Source organism: Notamacropus eugenii, chromosome 1, assembly GCF_028372415.1.
Source record: "Notamacropus eugenii isolate mMacEug1 chromosome 1, mMacEug1.pri_v2, whole genome shotgun sequence".
Classification (NCBI taxonomy): Eukaryota; Metazoa; Chordata; class Mammalia; order Diprotodontia; family Macropodidae; genus Notamacropus; species Notamacropus eugenii.
Window position 1 is genome coordinate 305,813,280 of NC_092872.1, and position 12,447 is coordinate 305,825,726.

Here is a 12,447-nt window from a genome sequence, read left to right on the forward strand (position 1 = left end):
ATGTATATTCTTCTCTCTTTTGACCAGTCCCAGATAAAAGGTCAGTTCAAGTGTCACCTACTATATCTAACACTTCCTTTTGGTTTATATAGACTTATTCTTGAACACCTTGATTATGCGAGATAGTTTTCCTCATTCTCGCTCCTTGAGCCTCCACCCCTTCCTCTTCATTTTTGTTTTAAGAGCATTAAACTTAACTGATACACTCCCAGATCCCTCGTCTAATGACTCCCTCTATATTCCTTGATGATAATAGATTTATAAGGAGATACATGTATCATTTATTCATATTAGAATGTAAAGTTTGTCCTTTTTAGTCTCTTATGATTGCCCTTGTTTTTTACTATTTCTCTTAGCTCCTGGCTTTTCACTTCAAAGCTTCATGTAACTTTGTTATTTCAGTCGAGAATGCTTCTCTCTCTTCTCTATTTTATTAAAGATCTACTTGTTTTCTTGTAGGATTATACTCAGCTTTACTGTGTTATTTTTGATTACAAGCCCATATTTGTCTTCTAGAGAGTACCATATCCTAAGCTTTATTTTTTTGTTTGGTTATTTCTTATTTATTTCTTTATAGTGATGACTTTAAAACTCATGTGATCCTGACTGTAGGTCCTCAGTACTTATATTCTTTCTGCTGGCTTGCAGTATTTTTTTTTTTTGAGCCGTTAGCTTTGTGTTTTGAATATAATAATCCTAGAAGTTTTCATTTTAGGGTTTCTTTCAGAAAACTGTCATTGGATTCTTCTTTGTTTAAAAAAAATCCAATTTGCCTTTTGGTTCTATAATATCTTGGTGGTTTTCTTTTTTAATTTATTAAAATATAATATGTAAGCCTTTTTTTTGGTCATGGCTTTCAGGTAGTCCAATGATTCTTTTTTTGCAAAAAATCATTTATTAGTTTTTAACTTTCATCATTCACTTCTGTAAGATTTTGAGTTCTAAGTTTTCTCCTCCTCTCTCCACTCCTTTCTTCCCAAGACAGTATGCAATCTGATATGGGCTATACATGCACAATCATATTAAACATATTGCCATATTAGTCATGTTGTAAAGAAGAATTTGAATCAAAGGGAAAAATCATGAGAAAGAAGAAAACAAAAAAAAGAAGAGAGCAAATAGTATTCTTTGATCTGCATTCAGACTCCATTATTAATAGCATTTTCCATCTTGAGTCTTTTGCAATTGTCTTAGATTCTTATATTGATCAGAAGAGTTAAGTCTACCAAAGTTGGTCATCACTCAACGTTACTGATACCATGTTTTCCTGGTTCTATTCACTTCACTCTGCATCAGTTTGTGTAAGTCTTTCCAAGTTTTTCTGAAGTCCATCTGCTCATCATTTCTTATGGAATAATGGTATTCCATTACATTCATATACCACAACTTCTTCTATCATTCCCCAATAGATGGGTATCCCCTCAATTTTCAATTCTTGACCACCAAAAAAAGAGCTGATATAAATATTTTTGTACATGTGAATCCTTTCCCCCTTTTTATTAGTCCAATGATTCTTAAATGTTCTCAATTTGTTTCCCAGGTCAGTTTTATTTTTTGCTGTGAGATATCTTTCATTTTCTTCTGTTTTATCAATATTTTGAGCTAATTTTAATATTTATTTATTATCTCATGGATCAATTGTCTTCCATTTGGTCTATTCTAGTTTTCATGGAGTCTGTTGCTTGAGCAAGGTTTTCCTTTGGCATTCTTATTTCATTTCTAAAAACATTTTTAAAATATTTCTTTATTATTATCTTTTAGGAATTCTAGTTGAAATTGAGCCCAAACTGTTTTTCTTTGAAGCTTTGTTTACAGATATTTTGGGGTCCTTCTCATTGTCTGGATTTTTGTTTTGAGCATACCTATCACCGTTGCAATTTCTTATATTGACTTTTTTTTTGTCTGGTCTTCCACCTTACTTCCTGACTCCACTTCTCTTTTTCTCTTTCTCCATATATGGTATATATATATATATATATATATATATATATATATATATATATATATATATATATATATATATATATATATATATATATATATATATATATATATACACATAAATATTACATATCTATATCTATATCTATCTATCTATCTGTCTGTCTATCTATCTATCTATCTATCTATCTATCTATGCACACATTTGTATGGTTGAATTCTGTGTGTTTATAGAGGTATTGAGGGGGCCAAACTTTTGTCCTCTAGCACCTTATTGCTGCTTTCTTGGAGTACTAAGTGGTATGTTATTCCAGGATCCCGAGGAAACTCAGGTTGAGGACCTGCAGGCTTTAAGTACTCATGAAGTGATCCAGAGCTAAATCTAATTGTTGCCCTCCCATACTTCAGTCTCAGTTCTTTAAATTCCTGACTTGGGTTCTTGACCTGAGTAACACACCCATGGACTCAAGTTCCAAGAGGTAACATTGGATTTGCCCATTATTGGAAAACTTGGAAAACCTGATAGTTCACATGGACAGAACTGTAAGCTTCCATTTGGTCTGACATTCTTGTCCTGTTTATTTCTACTCAGGATTCAAACCTGGCTTGAGACAAGAAATGAGACCCTACACTGCTCCTGGGTCAGAGTTGCTACTTGCTTATGAACTTACTCTTCTTTCAAAACATAGCTTAGGATCTGTGAGTACTCTAGACCCTGGACCTCCCTCCTAGGCACAGGTTCCCTTCTTGTTTCTCCATAGATCTGTGACCCAGAACTTGGTATTAAATAACATATCTCCTAGTTTGCAACTATTCCTGTGTCCTGCACAAGATCATTCTCTTTTTTCCAAGATCTTGGACCTCTTCATCTTGTATAGCCTCTTTCTCTGTTAAAATGTTCCCTGTTGCTATTCCTAGCTAGAACCTTTCCTTAGTGTCCACAGACTTCTCTGTCTCTCCCCCTATTCTGATGTAGACTGGAAAAAAATTACTTAATGTGATATTTTCCTTGGAATTCCAAGTCAGGACTCAATCTGGTTCATTTTCTAGATCTTTGTGGAGAAGCTACAGGGGAAGGCTTGACTATACAACTTCTGCTACTCCACCATCTTGACATTGTCCCTTTCATGTTTGTATATGTTGTATTCTCTTCATAGGGTGTAGCCTCTTTGCAGTTAGAAACTATTTAAATTTTTATCATTGCCTCCCCAGTACTTAGCACAGTGCTTAATGTTTGTTGAAATATTTTTGAAATTATTGAAATTGAAAGCTCACTGAGAAGTTGGCATTATACTAAGTAGTACTACACATTGTTTAAATATACCAAACTTGAACAGAGAGAGATAGTTGAAACTTTTGAATTATTCAGAGATGAACTATCTAGACACAGTTAAATTTAGCACTTCTAAAAGTTGGGAAGATGTTCAGATGACCTTTCAACATCTCCTCTAACCCTCTGATTTTATGGTATATGAATGAACAGAGGGAGATGTTTTAAGTGAATTTCTATTTCACTGTTTAAACTGTTGGACAGCAATGAATTCAGGCATTGAGCTGAGATGGCAATTTTTCTTCTTTCCTCCAATTTAAACTTTCATTGGATTTAGAGGTCACATCTTTTATCTGGGTCAAGTATTATGGAAAAGTAAAACAGTGTAGAAGAACTGAGAGTAATATTTTCAGGTATTTAATCCAGCAGTCAGTAAACATTTATGACATCATCTTACATTAATTGCTTTGAAACATCCCTTTAAATAAGAGAGAATGAAAGAAAAGTCTCTACCCTCTCCATCCCCTAAAAAAAATCTTTCTACCACAGGGTGACCGGGAATTTTCTCTTTCACTTTCTCTTGAGTTAACATTTTTTCATTCAAAACTGATAGGTACCTCTTTAGTAATTAGATAACTTAATAAGTGCTTTCAAATTTGATAATAGTTATTTAACTTATCCTTCTAGGCTATTAACTCCCTAAGTGAGAAAGAGCTTCTGCATCATGTACTCTAAATTTGTGAGCCATCAAACAGAATATAATTCATTCAGGGAATGTTCAATGATTGGTGATAATGATAACCAGTCTTAAAAGATGACATACAATTTGTTGTTGAAAATTAATAAGTCCAGAATTTTGGATGCTGGTATTTGAACAATAGAGTCACCATCTCAGTTTTATCTTCTCTTTTGCTTTCTATGAAGTGGTATTAGGAGAATGATTAAAAGAGTTGTTGTAATAGTGGTAGGAATAAGAAAAGTTCTATCAGGTATAAAGCAACACCATACTATTATTTGATACAGTTCAAAAAAAGGTGTTAGCTAATACACTAAAACAAGAACAATAATTTTGCAATTTAGAACTTTTGTAGAAAATATGTTGGTTTATCTAGAGAAATCTATCTATTAAACCAAAGTAGTTGAAACAATAAGTTCAGCAAAGTAGCAGGATATAAAATAATATGAAATAGTAATTCCTCTAGAAAAAGAAATTACATGTAAATAAATATTTGTTGTTGTGTCTGACTCTTTTTTGACTTTATATACTATAGCATGCTAATGCTATTCATGGTGGTTTCTTGGTGAAGATACTGGAGTCATTAGCCATTTCCTTCTCCAGTGGATTAAATCAAATGGAGGTTAAGTGACTTGCCCAGGGTCACACAGTTAGTAAGTGTCTGAGGTCAGATTTTAATCTGGGTCTTCCTGATTCCAAATCCAACACTTTACCCCTGAACCATCAAATTGCCTCAAAAGATAACTACTACAGAGGTATACAATATCTAACAATCTGCTTGGTAATATATCAGCACGAATATATTATGTTTTATTAAAATAAAATAAAAATTAATTAGTTGTATAACAAATGAGCAATTCTGAAACATACAACATGAATAATGTTATACATAAATATGCACATATGCTGACAAAATCTTGACAAAAATAAAACACAAAAGGCAAATAGACATTAATTGTTTATGGTTGGGTCATGCTAATATAATAAAAAATGACAACAGCACATAAATTCAATTATAGATTTAGGATAGAATAAATATTTATTTATTTATAATGCTGCAGGCATTGTGCTAACTATTACAAATATTACCTCATTTGATCCTCATAATGACCCTGTGAAATTTCAGCACTCTTATTTTGCCAATTTAACATTTGTAGGAAACTGAGGCAGAGAGATGTTGAGTAACTTGTCTAGGATCACACAACTATGAAGTCAGAATTGAATTAAGGAGTTCTTAACTCCTGGTCCCTGTGTTCTATCTATTACACCATGTAGCTCTCTCCTGTGCTATTGAACTCTTTTATAGAACTAGAAAAAACAATAATAGCAAAACTTATGTGAAGGAATAAAAGATGAAGAATATCAAGGAAAGTAATGAAAAAAATGGAAATCAAACGAGTCAAACAGTAAGAAATTTCAAATTATATTACAAAACAGGAATCATCAAGCCAATCTAGTACTCAGTGCAAAATACAAAGGTTTATCAGTTGAGAAGATTAGTTATATACAATCTAGAAGTAATTAAACATAGTAGCAGAGCAACTGATACTCATGTAAAGCCTCATTATTCAACAAATGTAGCTGGGAAAATTGGAAAGCAGAAATTCGCTAAAAATCAACATGCCACACCATATAGCAGAATAAGCTTCACATGGGTACACAGTCTGAATATAAAAGGTTATATCAGCAATAAATTGGAGAAGATAAGTTATCTTTTAGAAAGGAATAATTCTTAGCCAGACTATGGATACAGATGATTATAAAATTAGTAATTTTAGATACACAAAATTCAAAAAAAAACTTTCTGCATACAAAAAAGTCAGTGCAATTAGAAGGGAAATAGAGAGCGAAAATCCTTTTTTATGATTTTATCTGATAAAGATCTCATACTTTCACCAAATAGATGGCCAATTTATAGAAACATATAAGAAAAAGAACTATTACTCAATAAATAAAACAGACAAAGGACATGAATAAATGTCCTCAAGGGAAGAACTCCAAACAACTGACAGTAAAATTAAAAAGTGCTCAGAAATGCTGATAAAAATTGTAACAGCTCAGAGTTCTTTCTGACACAAGGTTAAAATGCAAATATGTTAAATAATCCAGACAAACTAAAAGGTATACCTAAGAAACAAAAAAATGTTAAACCATGCTGTATTGAGTTCATTGTTATAACTCATAATTTCTTATTAGAAAATGAATTCTCTTTGAATTTGACTGTCAAAAAAATATCAGCGATCTTTGAAAATTGTTTTTGTCTTTTTTCTTTTATTAATTTATTTTTAATTTTCAACATTCACTTCCACAAGTTTTTGAGTTCCAATTTTTCTCCCCATTTCTTTCCTTATCCACCCCAAGACAGTGTACATTCTAATTACCTCTTCCCCCAAATCTGCCCTTCCTTCAATCACCCCAACCACCCCCAAAAAACTCTTGTCCCTTTCATTCTGTTTTCCTATAAGGCAAGATAGATTCTCTACCCCATTGCCTGTATATCTTATTTCCCTGTTGCATGTAAAAAAATTTTTAACATTCATTTTTAAGACTTTGAGTTGCAAATTCTCTCCCCTCTTCCCTCTCCACCCACCTTCATTGAGAAGGCAAGCAATTCAATATAGGTTATATACGTCTAGTCATGCAAAACACTTCCATAACAATCATGTTGTGAAAGACTAGCTATATTACCCTCCATCCTAACCAATAAATATCCATTTATTCTAGTCTATCCTTTGGCCTTGTCCCTCCTCAAAAGTGTTTGCTTCTTGTCCTTCCTCCCACTTGCCCTCCCATTATCCCTGCCTCTCTTATCCCCTTCTCCCCAACTTTCCTGTAGGGTAAGATAGATTTCCATACACAATTGATTGTGTATGTTATTCCCTCTTTAAGTCAAATCTGATGAGTAAGGTTCACTCATTCCCTCTCACCTCCCTCTTCTGCTCCATTGTAAAAGCTATTTCTTGTCTCATTTATGTGAGACCCCATTCTACATCTTCCTTTCTACTTTTCCCAGTATATTCCTCTCTCACCCCTTGATTCTTTGTTAGATATCATCCTTTCATATTCAACTCACTCTGTGCCCTCTATCTATATACATAAATATTCTCTCCAACTACTCTAATACTGAGAAAGGTCTCATGAGTTACAAATATCTGTCCATGTGGAAATGTAAACCGTTCAACTTTAATAAATTCCTTATGATTTCCCTTTCTTGTTTGCCTTTCCGTACTTCTCTTGATTCTTGTATTTGAAAGTCAAATCTTTTATTCAGCTCTGGTCTTTTCATCAATAGTGCTTAAGAGTCCTCTATTTCGTGCCTATGTCTGTCCACTCTCTTGCCTGCAGTCACTCGTCTCTCCATCTCTCCCTTCACCATGGTACTGTTGCAATCCTGCCTCCTGCTCTCTGGAGTCACCTCCTTTCACCCCAGCCTCTCCTTAGCTACCCCTACCAGAGCCAGTTTTTGGTGGACCCACATAGAGATGGGCCCCCCTGACCCTATTTTGGGGGTTACAGAAGCATTTAAGAGGGACACCAACTGCAAGAAGATGAACCTGGGAGTTGGGGCCTACCGAGATGACAATGGGAAACCTTATGTTCTTCCAAGTGTCTGTAAGGCAGAGACTCAAGTTGCAGGGAAGAACATGGATAAAGAGTGCCTGCCCATCACAAGACTAGCTGAATTCTGCAAGGCATCAACAAAGTTGGTGCTACGTGAAAATAGGAAAATTCTGAAAAGAAAATGATATGTCACCATGCAGACCATTTTTGAAACTGGAGTGTTAAGAGTGGGAGCCAGTTTTCTGCAATGGTTCTTCAAATCTTGCTGGGATGTCTATCTTCCAAAACCATCCTGGGGAAGTCACACCCCCATCTTCAGGGATTCTGGCATGCAGCTGAATGGCTATCACTACTATGACCCCAAGACTTATGACTTTGACTTCACTGGAGCCTTGGAAGACATTTTAAAATTCCCAGAGCAGAGTGTCATCCTTTTACATGCTTATGTTTACAACCCCACCAGAGTCGATCCTGATCCTGAGCAGTGGAAAGAAATAACCTCCTTGGTAAAACAAAGGAAACTCTTTGCCTTTTTTGACATAGTATACCAGGGCCAGTGTGGATGGTAACAAGGATGCCTAGGTTCTTGGCCACTTCATTGATCAAGGCATTAATGTCTCTTTGTCAGTAGTACGCCAAAAACATGGGCCTGTATGGTGAACATATGGGAGCCTTTACCATGGTTTGTAAAGACACTGATGAAGCCAAAAGGGTAGAATCTCAGTTGAAAATTGTGATTTGTCCTATGTATTCCAATCCCCTCTCAGTGGGGCCCAAATTGCTGTCATGATCCTGAATAGTTCTGATCTAAGGAACCAGTGCTTACAAGAGGTCAGAGGAATGGCAGATCGCATCATTAATATGTGGACACAGCTGGTTTCCAACCTCAAGAAAGAGGGCTCCTCCCACAATTGGCAGAACAACACTGACCAGATTGACATGTTTTCTTTCACAGAAAGCTGATTAGGTGGAGTGGCTGACCAAGAAGTTCTCCATTTACATGATGAAAGATGGCCGCATTTCCATAGCAGGGGTCACGTCAGGCAATATAGGATACTTTGCCCATGCCATCCACCAAATAACTCTCTGTGGCAAGATGGAGCAGAGACAATCTTCCCACCTTCAGATTCTGCTATTTGAGATTCAGAGAGATGATTGAACTGGCAAAGACAGGAGTGGTGTGAGAATTCCTTTCAACTAGAGTGCTTAATGCTCAGCCTTTGAAAGTGTCTCAGAACAAGAACTGTGAGTAGGCTAAAGGCATCTGAAACTAGTGTTTGGAGCTTTGTGGGTCTAACCCAAATGCCCCAACCTATCCTCCACAACTTTTCCAAAACATTTTATGTTTACAGTAACTCTACCAAAAATCCCACCCTGAAACCAGAATTCCTCTCCTTCTCTTCTTCCAGTCTTAGATCTCCTGTCATTACAATGTTGTTCAAGAACTTTAATCTAGGTAATAAATATGTCTTAGCCCACATACCAGATATCTCCGTGGTGATAAGAAACTTTCAAAGAAGGCTTACCCAGTCTTGACTCCCTCCTCTTACTGGTCTCCCATGACTGATGGGGGCACCTTGAATCACAAATGCTGCTATTGTGCAACAACTTGGCTTCAAGAAATAGCAGGAAAGGGAGGTGGCTCTCACCCATTGGATATCTAAGACTTTTATTAACTTTCCCTTCCTCCTCTATTTTTATTGCTGTCCTTTCCCTTTGACCCAAAGATCCAAATCTGCTGTAGCTTCTCTCCCTCTGTTGAATTAAACTTCAAACCCTTCCTATCAGGATTCATATACTTGGAGAATTAAGTAAAATGTAATTTAAGAAAAGAGCATATTCAATCCTCCACTTTCCCAGCAACAGATAGAGGAGAATTCAATAAAGTGACTGCACTTAAATATTGACATCATTGTAAAGTTCTTAATTGTCCTCCCTTTCTGCCACCTCCCCACCAGACCTTATCAATGTGGTTGTGCAATAGATAGCCTGTGACAAGTCTGTAGAGGGGGCAGGCAGTCAGTCCTGGGAGAAGAGTATTTTGAACTGTGGTTGTAAGCTTCTTTGTGTTGCTAACTGACTTTAGACTTCATCCTTAAAAAGATCACCCTCCATTGTAGTCACACAAGCCTTTATACAGTCTAGTTTCTCTGTTACAAAAAAATTATTGTAGATTGGAAAAAAAAGTCCTCTGTTTCATTGAATGCCCATTTCCCTCCTGAAGTATTATACTTAGTTCTGCTGAGTAGGTGATTTTTGGTTTAAATCCTAGCTCCTTTGACCTCCAGAATATCATATAAGCCCTTCAATCTCTTGCTGTAGAAGCTGATAAATCTTGTGTTTTCCTGAGTGTTTCTACAATACTTGAATTGTTTCTCTTTGTCTGCTTGAAATAGTTTCTCCTTGACCTATGAACTCTGGAATTTGGCCACACTATTCAAAGTTTTCCTTTGGGGATCTCTTTTAGGAGGTGATGGGTAGATTCCTTCAATTTCTATTTTCCCCTCTGGTTCAAGAATATTGGGGCAGTTTTTATTGATAATCTCTTGAAAGATGATGTGTAGGCTCTTTTTCTTGATCATGGCTTTCAGGTAATCAAATAATTTTTAAATTATCTCTCCTGGATCCATTTTCCAGGTCAGTTGTTTTTCCAATGAGATATTTTACATTGCCTTCTATTTTTTCATTCTTTAGGTTTTGTTTCATAATTTCTTGATTTCTCAAATTCATTATCTCCCATTTGCTCCATTCTAATTTTTAAGGAATTATTTTCTTTAGTGAGCTTTTGGGCCTCCTTTTCCATTTGACCAGTTCTACTTTTTAAGGGATTCTTCTCCTTACTGATTTTTTGGACCTCTTTTGCCATTTGGGCTAGTCTATTTTTTATTTTTATTTTTTTTCCATTTTATTTATTTTTAATATTCTACATCCACTACCATAAAGCTTAGATTTTTTCCCCTTATCTACTCCCCACTACCCCTCTCCCTCCCCAAGATGGCATACAATACTATATAAGATCTACATATACATTCCTATTGAATATATTTTCACTATAGTCATGCTGTGTAGAAGAACTAAAGTAAATGGGAGAAATAATGTAACAAACCAAAATATAATACACACACACACACACACACACACACACACACACACACACAATGATCTGCTACATTCTACAATTGAATTCCATAGTTCTTTCTCTGGAAGTGGAAGGCACCTTGCCTTAGAAGACCATTGGGAATTTTTTTTTTTTATGCCCTTGCATTGCTCTGAAGATCCAAATCTACCAGAAAAAAACTCTGGCACACTGTGGTCGTTGCTATGCACAAAGTTCTCCTGGTTCTGCTCCTTTCACTCAGCATCAGATCATATAAGTCTTTTCAGGCCTCTCTGAAGTCTTCTTGTTCATCATTTCTTATAGCACAATAGCATTCCATTACATTCATATACCATAATTTATTTATCCATTCCCCAATTGATTGACATCCCCTTGATTTCCAGTTTTTGGCCACTACAAATATTTTTATATATGCTATAAATATTTTTGTACTCTTTCCCATTTTTATGATCTCTTGGGGATACAGTACTAGAAGCAATATTACTGGGTCAAAGGGTATGCATATTTTTGTAGCTCTTTGGGCATAGTTCCAAACCACTCTCCAGAATGGTTGGATGAGTTCCCAGCTCCACCAACAATGAATTAGTGTTCCATCTCTTCCACATCCTCTCCAACATTTATCATTTTCCTGTTCTGTCATGTTTGGCAATCTAATAAGTATGATGTGGTACCTCAGAGTTGTTTTGATTTGTATCTCTCTAGTCAAAAGTGATTTAGAACATTTTTTCACATGATTATAGATATCTTTAATTTCTTCCTCTGAAAATTGCCTACTCACATCTTTTGACCATTTTTCAATTGGGGAATGGGCTAGTCTACTTTTAAGATGTTATTTTCTTCAGTATTTTTTTGTGTCTCCTTTAGGAAGCTGTTGACACAATTGCATGATTTTCTTGCATCACTCTCATTTCTCTTTCAAATTTTTCCTCTACTTCTCTCACTTGATTTTCAAAATCCTTTCTAAGCTCTTCCATGGCCTCTGATAAATTCATTTCTTTTCTTGGAGGTTTTAGAGGTCATGGTTTTGACTTTTTTGTCTTCTTTTGCCTATATGTTTTCATCTTTCTTTTCACCAAAGTAAGATTCTATAGTCTGATTTTTTTCACCCTCTGCTCATTTTCCCAGCCAGTTACTTGACTTTTTAGCTTTTTGTTAAGTTAGGACTCGGTTTCTGATGTGGAGGATGTAGTGTCCCAAACTTTAGGGGTTTTGTGCAGCTATTTTCAGAGATACTTCTGGGGACTTGTAAATTTTCAGTTCTTCCAGAGTGGTATGTTCAAAGGAGAGGTTTACCCCTCTCCTTGTCTGTGCTCTGGTCTGTGAGTGAATAAACGTGCACTTTTTTCCCTTGGAATTGTGAGGAGGATTCCCTCTCCACTGCCACTACAACCCCACAGTCCTCACTCCAGTTCTGCCACCCAGGCTTCTAACCCAGATTCAGGCATGAGCAAAACCAGAAACCCGCCTCAGCTCCATCAAGGGGATCCCTGCAATTTCTCTGTAATCAGCTGCTCGATTCCTCTCTTCCCTCCCCTTCCCCCACCATCTTTGGGCAAGAACTTCAGAAGCAACTGCTGCCCTAGGGCTAGGGCCATACTGAGCTCTTCTCTCATCCAGGTAAGAGACCTTTCCCCTTGACCTTTTTTTTTTTTTTTTGAAATTTTATGCAAGTCTTTATTTAAAACTTGTTTGACAATGGTAAGCTTTTTGCTATCCTGAAAACATTAATATATTAGATGGGAAAGCATAATTCCACCAATTCTTGTTTAAGTTTTCATATACATATACATATATTTTTATATGCGTATATATAACATATTC

At 35.8% G+C, this 12,447-nt stretch overlaps 1 pseudogene; it reads left to right on the forward strand.

The window, feature by feature from the left end:
* The first annotated feature begins 7,321 nt into the window (after positions 1–7,321).
* On the forward strand, positions 7,322–8,667 carry LOC140517230 (aspartate aminotransferase, mitochondrial-like; annotated as a pseudogene).
* Positions 8,668–12,447: the final 3,780 nt, after the last annotated feature.